The following is a 13,246-nucleotide window of genomic DNA, read 5'->3' on the forward strand; positions in this document are numbered from 1 at the left end:
CCTGCTGTAGTAGAATTGTTGCTGGACAATGGCTGCCCCTTGGACTCCATTTCTCAGCTTTTCTCTCCTGCATCCCTGTAACCAGTGGAATGTGTGCACCTCTACATTGAGAAAGGTAAGAATGGGATATGTGATCCCCAATGTTTTCTTCCCTTAAGAGTGCTGGCTGGATACCACTGATGTGTCTTTGTGGAATCTGGAGTCCCTGAAGCACAACTTGTAGGTGGGCTGCCCCAAGAGCCACCCACCAGCAGCATTGGCTTAAGACATCATAGGAGTGAGAAATAAACTTTCATTTTGTTATACCAATATTTACCCTGATGATAAATACAATATAAATTTATCATATGGATTCTATAAAGTCTATATGCATAATACTATATATATGTTTTTACAGAGCTAGTTTAGTGCTCATTTTATACATGAGAAACCTGAAAAAAAAGAGACCTTGAAGAGAGATAAGCAAACTCACTCAGGTTATGGAATATGTCAGTTAACAGTTGAACTAAATCCAGTGCTTTATCCATTATAGAAAGAGTCTACAAACTGTGACCCTCACTCCAAATGAGGCCTACTGCTCACTGTTTTTATAAATGAAGTTTCATTAGAACACAATCACACCCATTCATTTACATGTTTAAGGCTGCTTTCTTGCTACAATGACAGAGTTGAGTAGTTGCCACAGAGACCATATGACCTGTAAACCTTAAAACATTTACTATATGGTTCTTTACAAAAACAAAAACAAACAAACAAACAAAAGGCTGACCTGTGCATATTACTACACTCTCACCAATCCCTCAAGTTAACTCTGAATAATAGCATGATAAAAAGGTAAGCTGTAAATTTTATATATCTCTCATATAATTGTGAACATGGAAAAATTCTTTAACTTCACTTCATGTTTCTACTCTTTGTGTTCTTTCTCCTTTTCTGTATTTACTTGACCAACCAAATTCTCAACTATTATTGGGAGATGGATGGATCCAGTTTCTCCTCTTGCTACTGATATGATCTAAGATAAACTTCAAGGAAGCAGGATTTCAAGATTGAATGGTGAAAGAATAACATGTGCTTTTCCATTTCTCCTCTATCCCTAACACAATGTTAAATCTGGGCACATGTCAATTAGTACATTTCAAAGTGTCTGATCAAAATGTCTCAAAAAACAAAACCACTGGTATTACTATTAAACTCAGGGAAAAAAAATTTCTCAGTTCTTTCTGTCTACAAAGACTTTATGTTTCTCTACAGAGGTGTTTCTCAACATTTTTGTACATTGTCTCTCAGGTCATGTGACCCATATTTTTTGCATCGATAAGGTAGATTGTTGTCGCTGTTCAGTTTTTGGTTTATATGTATGTGTCACTTTCCCATTTTACAAAAACATATCAGAATGCAAGGAAGAGGACCTTTATTATAAGCTTAACCTTAAATTCATTATAATTTATTTTTAAAAATTTTATAGAAACATTGATAATTAAACTGTTATTTAATCAAAAATATTTGCTCCATCACTCATAGTTGATTCTAACAAACAAGCTAGCTGTAACACCATAATAAGACAACTGAGTCTACATAAAAGGAAAAACTCAAGAGGCTCATAATAGAAAATTTTGTTTGTTTCTACATTGTCAGTTGCAGTAAAAATTGATTTAAGTAGATAAAACATAAAGAAAACAAACATCTTGGAAAGTCCTTTTGAGTTTATTTTAGGAAAAGTCAAATAGGATTAAAAGTGGAAAACCACGCTATTCTAAGTAGACTTGAGAGGAAACAAATCCAAGTCAGAATTCAAAATTAATGTTATCATTACCTTTAAGAAATCTTATAGCCTAATCCATTTTGGGGACCGACAAGCAAAACAAAAAAGGATATGTGGCTAATGGCTGCTGAAGCATTTCCATGATCGCATGACACCAATGGGACTCAGTTATTAGCAATTTTCCCTTCTAATGTTTCCTCTTCAACTCCAACTCATCATTCCTGCATCAGCTTGAAACTGATAGATTCTCTGTTCTAACTGCCAGGTAAACAGGGATGGAGTTGGAAGGAAAACTGCCTATTCCACTACAGCAAACATAGGGTGTGTTCCTGATATTTCTTAAAAAATCAGTAACTGTAGTTTCCAGAGAATTATTGTTATACGTACTTCCTATAATTTATTTTACGATTGTAGTGTATTTTGGGTTAAACTTATTTCTCTTGCTGACCTGAGAATACATCACCATGGAAATCACTGTGAATCTGACAAGATGCATCCAAACAGCCACCTACAAAATGTATTTTAGAATACCACTCAATGGCAAATGAGAGATTGCCTATACATTTGGCTTTCGTAGAGAGAAGTTTGGTTTACAAAGTAGTTAAGACCGGGTGGGTCAATCTTAGATACCATCCAAATTGTATTTATTTAGTGACATAAAGACAACTAAGATAACAGAAGCCTTTTACTGTTTTAAAAATAACTTTTTTATTTTTTAATTATAATAGATGTAAAATGCTATGTTGGTTTCAGGCATACAACATAGTGATTAGACATTTATATAATTTATGAAGTGATCACCCCAGTATGTCTAGTACTCATCTAACACTGTACTTTTACAATATTATTACAATATTGCAATATTATTGACTATATTCCATATGCTTTACTTTACATCCCCATGACTATTTTATAACCACCAATTTGTACTTCTTAATCCCTTCCTCGTTTTCACCCATGCCCAAAATACTCCTTCTATTTGGCAATAATTAAGATGTTCTCTGTATCTTTGAGTTTGTTTCAGTTTTGTTTATTTGTTTTTGTTCTTTAGATTCCACAAATAAGTGAAATCATATGGCATTTGTCTTTCTCTGTATGACTTATTCCACTCAGCACAATACCCTTTAGGTCCATCCACTCAGCACAATACCCTTTAGGTCCATCCAATCTGCAGATGGCCAGATTTCATTCTTTTTATTATGGCGGAGTAATATTCCATTTTTTATATATATCACCTCTCATCATTTCATCCATTGATGGACACCCAGGTTGCCTCCATATCTTGGCTATTGTAAATAATACTGCAATGAACATATGGATACACATGTTCCTTTGAAGTAGTGTTTTGAGTTTGTTCAGATAAATACCCAGGAGTGGGCTTACTGGGTCCTTCTTTATCTCTTGTTATAGCCTTTGTTTTAAAGTCTGTTTTTTTCTGGTATAAGTATTGCTACCAGAGCTTTTTCTTTTTCATATCATTATTATGAAATATTTTTTCCATCCCTTTCAGTCTGTGTGTGTCTTCTGATCTGGAGTGAGTCTTTCGTAGGCAGCATATGTATGGGTTTTGTATTTTTTTATCCATTCAGCCACTACATGTCTTTTAATTGAAGATTTAATTTGCTTACATTTAAGGTAATTATTGATAAATATGTAGTTGTTGCCATTTTATTATTCATATTTCTATTTATTTTTTCATCTTCTTAAAGAAATCCCTTATACCTTTCTTGTAATAATGGTTTGGTGGTAAGGAACTCCTTTAGCTTTTTCTTGTCTGGGAAACTCTTTATCTGTCCTTCAATTCTAAATTATAGCTTTTCTGGATAGAATCATCTTGGTTGTAAATCCTTGCTTTTCATTAATTTGAATATCTTGTGCCAATCCCTTTTGGCTTTCTGTTAAGAAATCAGCTTACAGTTTTATGGGGGCTCCCTTGTAGATAACTGCTTTTCTCTTGCTGCTTTTAAGATTCTCTGTCTTTAAATTCTGGCATTTTAATCATGATGTGTCTTGGTGTGGGCATCTTTGGGTTCATCTTGTTTGGGACTCTCTGCACTTCCTGGGTATATACATATATTTCCTTCACCAGGTTAGGGAAGATTTTCTTTTACTTTCTCAAATTTCTTGCTCTCCCTCTTCTTCTGATACTCCTATTACGCAAATGTTGGAACACTTGATCTCCCAGAGGTCTCTTAAACTATCCCCATTTTCTTTGTGGATTCTTTTTTCTCTTTACTATTTTGATTGGGTTTTTTTCCTGCTGCTTCTCTCACAAATCAGTGATTTAATCATGTGCTTCATCTAATCTACTGTTGATTCTCTCTAATATATTCTTTGTTTCAGTTATTGTATTCTTCAATTCTGACTAGTTCTTTTTTATGTTTTCTATCTCCATTTTTATGTTTCCTATCTCTTTGTTGAAGTTCTCACTGTAATCATTGAGCATGCTTATAACCAGTATTTTGAACTCTGCATCTAGTAGATTGTCTGTCTCCATTTTATTTAGTTCTTTTTCCGGAGCTTGGTTCTGTTCTTTCATTTGGAATATGTTTCTTTGTGCCCACATTTTGACTGCCTTTCTGTGTTTGTTTCTATATATTAGGTAGAGGTACTATGTCTCCTAGTCTCAGTAGAGTGGCCTTATGTAGTAGGCATCTTGTGGGGCTCAGTGATAAGTCTCCCTGGTTACCAGGTGCTCCAGATGTCTGTTTGTAGGTTGTGTGTGCTCTCCTGTTGTAATTGGCCCTTAGCTGCTGTTCACACAGCAGTGGGAGAGATTGACCCTCAGGCTGATTGATTGTGAGGATGGGCAGTGACTACAGGGAAGGAGCTGTTGTGCAGGGTCTGACTCTAAAGAACAGGATCTGCTTTAGCAGACTGGTGTCTGCTGAGTCTGCCCTTTGAGTATGTCTTTTATGGACGTGGTTGGTTAGTGCTCTGAAACTGCCTACCAGGTGTATTGGTTTTGGGGCATCTTGGGAGGGGCTCTGCTACAGGCCAAGTTCAGCTGCTGCCTATGCCTGCCAGGGCCACTTGGTATGAGCTACAAAGTGATTCACAAATGATTTCCACTTATGCTGGGTTTGGAGGTACCTGGGAGAGGGTAGGCTATGAAATGAGGTCGGCTGTTGCTAATGTCAGCCTTGGGGCTGCTTAGCAAAAGGTACAGCACATGCTGAGGCCAGACGCTATTTGTTTGGGGTTTGTAAACCTTCACGAGATTTTAGAAAAGTCCCCAGCATGAACCAAGACAGTCTATTTGTATAGAAAAGCCACTGGAAGTGGATTGGGTGGGGTTGTGTGGAATCTCAGGGTCTCACCAGGGCAGGGCTAACAGTGTTAGCTAGGTTAATAGAGACTCTGCTATGGCACCCACCTGCGTTTGCAGGCTGGGAGGTGAGTGGGTTCAAGAAAGGAAGAAGTTCAGAGCAAGTTTGTCCATCAGTGAGTAAGTTCAAGTGTGGGCCCTTTAAGAGGAATGTCTGGGAATCTAGCAGACCTCCATGTCACTCAGCCACAATCTCCATTGTTTTTTACAGCCAGAAGTTATGAGAACTTCTCTTCTTGGTACTGGAGACCTGAGCTAGGCAGCCTGGTGTGGGGCTGGGTCCCCTTGCTTCTCAGGTGGATTTCACAGCTAAGACATCCCCTTGATTTTTTTAATCACCACACATGGGTGTGAGACCAGCCTGTTCAGCATCTCTGTCCCTCTTACCAGTCTCAATGTGGCCTCTTCTGTGTGTCCTTACTTAAAGGACTTCTGTTCATTTAGACTTCAGGTAATTCTCAGTGATGGTTGTTTTGTAGTTTAGTTGGAATACTGATGTGGTCGTGAGAGGAGTCAACCACAATTTTTCCCTACTCCACCATCTTGATTGTTTTCTTGCTTGTTTACTTACTGATTGATTGATTATACCTCTATGCTTGTTTAATCAATACATACAGAATATATTCTGTTGAAATAGACATTGTGAGCCTTGGAGAAGAATAGAATTCACAAAAGGACAGAATGAAAGTTATGTTTGAAAGAGAAAAGAGTCAAACTCATCCCTTCGCTCTGCTAATACTGTTTCATAAGAGTGAATCGTGATGATAGAGAAACTGGCTCATTCTTTTAATTCAGCACTAGATGGATAGCTTTCTTTGCCTTTCCCAAGAAACTCTGTCTCAGAGAGAGTAAGAGGAAGATGTTTTTGTAATTGTTAAAAAACAAAATTGAGCTGAGTAAATTTGAAGATCTAATTGGCTTTGATAAGCGATTTCTGAATCACTCCCATCTAGCAATCAAAAGTGGAAAGTTTTCATAGGGAAAGGGTGGGGCAAGGGAACTATTATAAAAAGAAAAGAAAGAATCATTTTTTATACTAGAACATTCTCCTTTTGAGGATAATGTTGAAATTTATCCTTTGAGGATAAAGGCACTGCAAGGGTTTTCCTCATGCAGATTTCCTCTTCCTTTTTTCAAGGGGCGAGGGTAGGAATCGAGAGGGTTCACGTGACAGATTACCTTCTCAGTGCTGACTAGAAAATTCTAGAGTGGTTGATTAAGGTTATATGTCTGGGAGAGGATGAAAAGTAATTAGGTAATTAAATATAAGTTTGGCATCCTGGGCTTTAGTACAAGTGACACCATGTTGGGCCTATGGTTTTTCTCCTCAACAGTAGTAATATGGGTGGCTTTGATAACCTAATTTCAATCTAAGTGGGAAGAAGGAAGAAAGGTAGTACAAGTTTAAATTCAAATCCAAAGAGACTCCTTATTTTTCTTGATTCTCCATAGGCTGTTCTATAGAGAGCTATGCACTCCATGGAGGGTTTTCGTACCTAAATGATTGAGTGCCTACCCTTGTGGCAGGGTTATGTTGGCAAGAATCATTGTAGACTACATTTGTATCCCTCCAGGAGGCTGCCCTCAGCATCCACCCTGGAGACAGCTTTGAATTCACCCACACTTTATAATAAATAGAACATTTGCACACAGATTTCACTTTGCTCTAGTGTCTTAATGATCTTCCCCCAGTGCCTCTGATAGACTTAAACATAATAGAAACCAATTTTGACTCTAATTCAATGTTCTCCGTAGGAGAAGATGACTGAAGTTTAATTACAATTCTTTTATACCAAATGTGTGTGCATTCTCCAGCATTTGATGTGATTCCTCCAAAATTTCCATCTCAAAATCAGCCCATCAGTAGAATAGTCACATGCAGCCCAGTTAATTATAATGGAATGCAATGGTTTGGGGGCTGTATTCCAAACAGAACACCGTGGCCTCTTTAAAAACAAGCTTCTAAAAAACCAATATGCCAAGGGCCTTTGTGCTATTTCAAATGTTTTTGCTTTATTTTGTTTTTCCCTCCTTATGTAAATATATCGAAGAGAGACTAATAAAAAATATTGGCTATATAGTATTTTTCATCTATGCAGATCATTTCATTGCCCCTAATTTTCTCTCTTTTCTATGTATAGCTATGGCTAAAACTCATAGTTCCTCTGAGATCCAGAATTTCAAAATATATTCTAGAACATGGTGTATTTAAAGTGTCTCCACTGTTACTTTTAAAGAATAAATTTCCTATATATAATTTACCTGTGGAAGGCACATGCGATGAGCTATATATTGAAGGCAATAACCAGGTTTTATGTTTATTCTGTGTCTCCTAAATCACAGACCTAAATGAGATGCTAAACAGTAAATTAGATTTCATAGATTAAATTGATATTTTGTGGATTACTATTGTTAAAAATTCAACTAAGGAAAATTTGAGGATCTAATTGGCCTTATTAAGTGATTCATGAATCCGGCAGCATCTCATCTAGCTACTAGAAGGGTGCTCTGAGAGGTTATGCAAAATGGAAGGGTTCTATGGGAAGAGGGAGGAGCAAGGGAACCATTAACAAAAGAAAAGAAAGAATTCCAGTTTGGCAGGTACTGTAATATAACTTCTGCCTGAGAGGCTCATATAATAAGTCAGAGTGCCTAGTCTAGTATGTGAAATAGGTTAGCCTGATTAAGGACTTTGGTTCTCGTTGCACAGGAGCAAATTATTTTTCTTTTAAATGAGCGTGCTCATACAAAGAGATTCAGAATCAGAAATGTGGATAAATCTTAAGCAAGTATTTAATGTCCTCTTTTTTCCACGACATGATCAAAAGTACAGGCAAAGTCTCTAGGTTCACAGTAGCAACTAAATGTAACTCAGTGAAAGAAATCCCATAGGAGTAGGACATAGGGATGAGAATGAAATAAAACGAAGTCTAATTATATAGGAGTAAGAGTTATTGATATTAATGATTCAATGATTAAATTTTGCAGAGGTTGGTTCATGGTATTACAAGTGAGCAGATCAAATTATATTTTGTAAATAGGCTCATTCCTTGTTTTGATAGATTGAAACCCCAAATTTGCACTAAGGTGGAAGATTTTCCTTTGCAAATCTGTATGCTTTTATTAACTCCATAAACTAAAATTATGATAAAAATCTTAATTGTAATAAAGGTACTACGGTATATTTGTGTAGTCTATTTTATCTTATAGAGAATACATACATAAGAATATATATTATATAGAGAGAGACAGACATTTATTACACAGAATTTAAAGTGATACAAACATGTGATTTTTAAAAATGTAATACATTCTAGCAGATGTATGTATCTAATTTTGGCCCTAGTTTTACAAGGTACCGTAATTTTTTTAGTAAAAAGACCATAATTAAAATTAATCTTCTAATTACTGTATAGGAAAATTATATAATATATTCATATTAAACAGAATTAGTTGATTATATTAATGTTATTATGATAAATGTAGATAGAAACATGTAGATGCGTTCTTTTATACTTTACTCTTCCAGAATATTCACACTTATTTTATAATTCAAACTATTAAAGTTATAGTTAATGGAGTAATAAAAATTATATGCAAATTGTTTCACCTTTTACCCTACTTACAGGGAAGTAAAATTGCTTGAGTAATAACTTTTAGTAAGGATATCAAAAAACACCTTATGTAGCTAGTATTTAGCTTTGCATTTTCCCTTGTCTCCTTTACCTCATTTCCATGTTGGATGTGCAAAGGGATGATCGTGGTGGGCTTACAGGCTAACCTAGGTCCCCAATGCTTTACCCCTTGACCTGTTATTTCCATCATTAGAGATTATTCCTTTGGGCCTTTAAGGTTTAACCTACAAGAGAAACTTACCAAATGCAACTATTCCTAGGAGAAATAACATCTTAAAATGTAGTACGCTAATGTTTTCTTAACAATTAATTAACTCTACGGTGAGAAAAGAAATAAGACACAGGATAGACTTTAGGGGTACAAGGGAAAATAATCTTTTAGAAAAAAGGTGGTTGGAGAAGCACCAAAGAAAAAATATTATACCCAAATTTTATTTAAGGCCAACCATCTTGTTTTAAAAGTTTGAGATTTTCCAAATACGTGGCAGCTGCAAACTATAAAGGCTAATATATAATTGTGTATATGTCCACAACTTGATATTCTGATTATGAATCATTTTCTATTCAAGTAAATAGTAAAAAGTCAGTCTTAGCATCTACAAAGAGAAACTCAGTTTCTTATTATGAAAATTTTATTTTCTAAAATCATGATATTAATTTCTTGAGAATTTTTTTTTGTAGGCCCAAGAATTTCATATCTCTGTACCCTGGCTCAAGATTTCCCCAGCCTGAAATATCCTTTCCCATTTATCTGCCTCTATGCCCACAGTCCAAACTGACCCTTCAGTGTAAAACCTTCCTGGATATTACAATTCCAACAGAGTGTTTCATTCTCTTTGCTGTCGCATATACTGCTTCTCTGCTCAAGGTTGCACTTTTAAAATTTGGACTTTTGTTTTCCTCATTCGATTGTGAGCTTTTTGTGGAAAGGATTATCTTCTTAGTAATAATTCCTTTGCTTATATATCATTGTTAAAATTGTATGTTTATTATAGAAAATTGACATGAAAGGAAAAAAATAAAAGTAATCTATAATTTTGCTGTGGGAATAGAATCTGGGGAAAGTCAAAACTTATAGAAAGGGGAACTCTTCACTCTGATTGATAGAGCCATAGTCCCTAGAGGTTAGGGCAAAATTTCATTGCTCTTTTTTTCTCCCTGTGTTCTCTTGCTGCTTGGCACCAGATACCAACACAGGAGTGGAAGTGTGCAACAAACCAGGATAACTGAACATCCTGCTTTCAAGATAGAGCTCAGAAAAGGGGAGCTTTTGGAAAGTACAGCAGATCATGAAGTGAAAGGGCTTTGAAAAAGTGACTCCATAAATTTGTTTATGATCTCTTGGGCTCATTTCTGAGGTGCACATGAGCTGATCTGATCCTAACAAGCATACTAAAGACTTTGGGAACTGATCTAATGGATAGCATATTACTCATGTCTGAGACTGGAAACTAGGTGGTATGCACATGGGATAGATCTGAATAGCACTAGAATGGCTTTAGAATTAAACTGATATTGAAACCACAGCCCATAGAGAGGCCTAAACATAATTTGGTTAATTGCTCATCAAAACAAAAATATCAACATTCTCCATATTTAACAAGATTTAAACAAGACACAAAGTCAAACTAAATATTCAAAATGTCCAGGATAGACTACAAAGTTACTCAAACTTGAAAGAATCAGGTATATCTTGGCTCATATGTGAAAAAACATTAACAGATGCCAACTCTAACATGGCACAGATGTTGAAATTATTTAAGATGTTAAAGTGCCTATTATAAATACGCTGCAGTAAACAATTGTGAACACTCTTGAAATAAGTAGAAAGGTAGAATGTCTCAACAAATAAATAGAAAGTACAAAGAAGAACTCAATAAAAATTTTAGATCTAAAAATTACAATAATTGAAATAAAAAGCTCAGTAGTTGAATGGGGATAACAAAGGAGTCACTGAATTTTCATGCACAGCAGTAAAAATTATCCAAATTTCTAAATAATTCATGAGTCAAAGAAGAAATCTCAAAGAAGAATTAGCAAAAAAATTTAAACTGAGGGAAAATGGAAGTGCAATATATAAAAATGTGTTAGATATAGCTAAATTAGTATTTAGAGGGAAATGTATAACATTAAGTACATTAAAAAATCAAAAAAATCTCAAACCAGTAATGTATATTCCATATTATAAAATTAAAAAGAAAAAGAACAAAATAAACCCAAAGCTAGCAAAAGGAAGGAAAAAAATAGAAAGAAGTCAATGACATTTAAATTAGGAAAATATATAGAAAATCAGTTTAAAGGTAGACCTTTGAAAATTATAATAAAACTAGTAAAACTTGATCAAAACTGCCAAAGAATATAAAAAGAGAGGATACAATTTACCAATATCAGGAAGGGGAATATCACTACTTATCTCCAACACATTGAAGGATAGTAAAGGACTGTTATAAATAATTTGATGCATATAAATTTGATCACTTAGATGAAATGGACCAATTCCTCAAAAATCAAAACTACTACTATCACCCGAGATCAAATAGATAATACAAAATGCCCTATAACTATTAAAACGATTGGATTAATAGTTTTGAAAAACTTCAAAAAAGAATTCTTCAGGTCCAGATAGCTTTACTTATGAATTCTGTTTACATCCTAATTGTGGTGGTAGTTTTACAAATCTATACCTGTATTAAAATTCACAAATCTATACATGTATTAAAATTCATAGAAATAAATACAGCTACTCACACACGTTAGAAATATTTTTATTTCTCTGCAAAGCATAAGTATCTTGTTTCTATGTCATCCAGGCACGCAGATTCTCTCTTTCTTGTTCTACGACTCCCTAAGATTTTGGAATATATGGTCACACCCTGCTGGTGAGGTTTTGGAGACTAAGGATTTGCCTTAAGACTTATTTAAGAATCCAAAGATCCTCAGGCTTTAGCAGGCAAACTGTTGTTTCTTTGAAAATGCTATTCCTTAAGAAGATTTTTTTTTTTTTTCTTTTTTGGCTTCTAGTAAATTCCAGGAGTACTCAAAACCAAATATTTAATACGAATACTGATTTTTAAGCCTTTCAATCCTCATTTATTTACTGGTCTTTTTGTAGTCAGCTCAGCTAGTCTCCTTTTGATTCATTTTAATGGTAGTACTGAAAATAAACAAAGAAAACAATAAAACGTGCTTAAATAATAAGGCAATAATCTTAATCTGATTTTTTGGAACGGGGCTGCCTTAAACTGTTTGGCTAAAAGTGACAATTGTTTCCAGCTGTTTCAGGTTCAAAAGCAGTTGATTTTCCAAACCCAGTGAGGTCCCGAGCTATTGGACCCCCCAGTCGATTAGATAACAGACACAGGCAAAAAGAGCCTTCCTCAGTAGAACTGTTATCTCTTGTATCTCTGTTTGTCAACTGTCTAATTCTTGCTTGACTTCAACTTCCTAACAATTTGTTACTAAAAGTAGTAAAGTATGTCAATACATTAATCAGTAGTCTGACCTTTTTCACTGCTCCCTCTGTATATTCAGGGTTGATTGGTTTTCTGAGTTACTGAAAATAAACATTTGGTCAAATATTTTGCCAGGACATAACAAATGTCACCAAGTTTCCAATCTATAATGTCTATTTTCTTGGCACCTATTCCCCAACTAGTAAGCCAATGCCATGTATGTTAAGGTTTTATTGTGATAGCAACCTGCTCCTAGCCACCAATTTCCATATTAGTTAGTGTAGAAGCTAAGCTGCTAGAGAAGATCCAGGAATATACTAGCACGAACAAGATAACAGTTATTTCCCTAAATCCAGAGGAAGACAAATAATCCAGAAGAAGGTGATTATATGCCAATATCAACTAGGAACTTAGGTTTCTCCTTGCTGACTGTGCCTCTATTCGATGTTGCGTTGTCTATGCATTACTACGGTGGATCACCATCATCATGCCCACCCATTGCAAAGCAGGAAAGTAACAGTGAAGGAAAAACAACTCCTATTTTAAGACTAATACCTAAAAGTTACAAAAATAAATTCTCACTTCCTCTTGGTCAAAATGTTACACAGACATACTTTAACTCTAATATGCATACATGCTAGCTAAATGTGGAGAGTTCTAGCACTGAAAGGAAGAGGAGGCAATTTTTATTAAGAGACAGAAGTCTCTGCTACAGTCTTCTTCCTGATTCCTGTATTTTTCTCCACATAATTGAAGTAGGAAGGGGCGTATAGAATCTCAGAAAGGAATGGTCCACCTATACAGACTGGATGCCAGGCTCGAGGGTTCTCAGGTAGAGGGTCTTGCACTCCAAGTATGGTAAGGAAGCAGCAGAGCCGGAAGATATTAATGTACAGTTCTGGCTTAGACCACGAGTATTTAACAGCAAATAGTGTGAAGTACAAAGGGCTCTGAGTAGAAGACCCTAGGAACTAATTATGACCAAGATGGTAGTAAATGCCTTGGAATGACTAATACTGAAACCCAGCTGGGGTGATGAAATCAAATTTAGGTTGAGATATACATA

At 35.3% G+C, this 13,246-nt stretch overlaps 1 protein-coding gene across 4 annotated transcripts in view; it reads left to right on the forward strand.

Moving 5' to 3' along the window:
• Nucleotides 1-13,246, forward strand: part of NLGN1 (neuroligin 1) — a 957,767-nt gene that overhangs the window by 94,694 nt on the left and 849,827 nt on the right. For all 4 annotated transcript variants that reach the window (XR_003046029.1, XR_003046028.1, XR_003046030.1 and 1 more), the window contains exon 2: nucleotides 11-115. The gene's annotated coding sequence lies outside the window, so the exon portion shown is untranslated. The remainder of the gene's footprint in view (nucleotides 1-10; nucleotides 116-13,246) is intronic.

Source organism: Pteropus alecto, unplaced genomic scaffold, assembly GCF_000325575.1.
Source record: "Pteropus alecto unplaced genomic scaffold, ASM32557v1 scaffold33, whole genome shotgun sequence".
Classification (NCBI taxonomy): domain Eukaryota; kingdom Metazoa; phylum Chordata; class Mammalia; order Chiroptera; family Pteropodidae; genus Pteropus; species Pteropus alecto.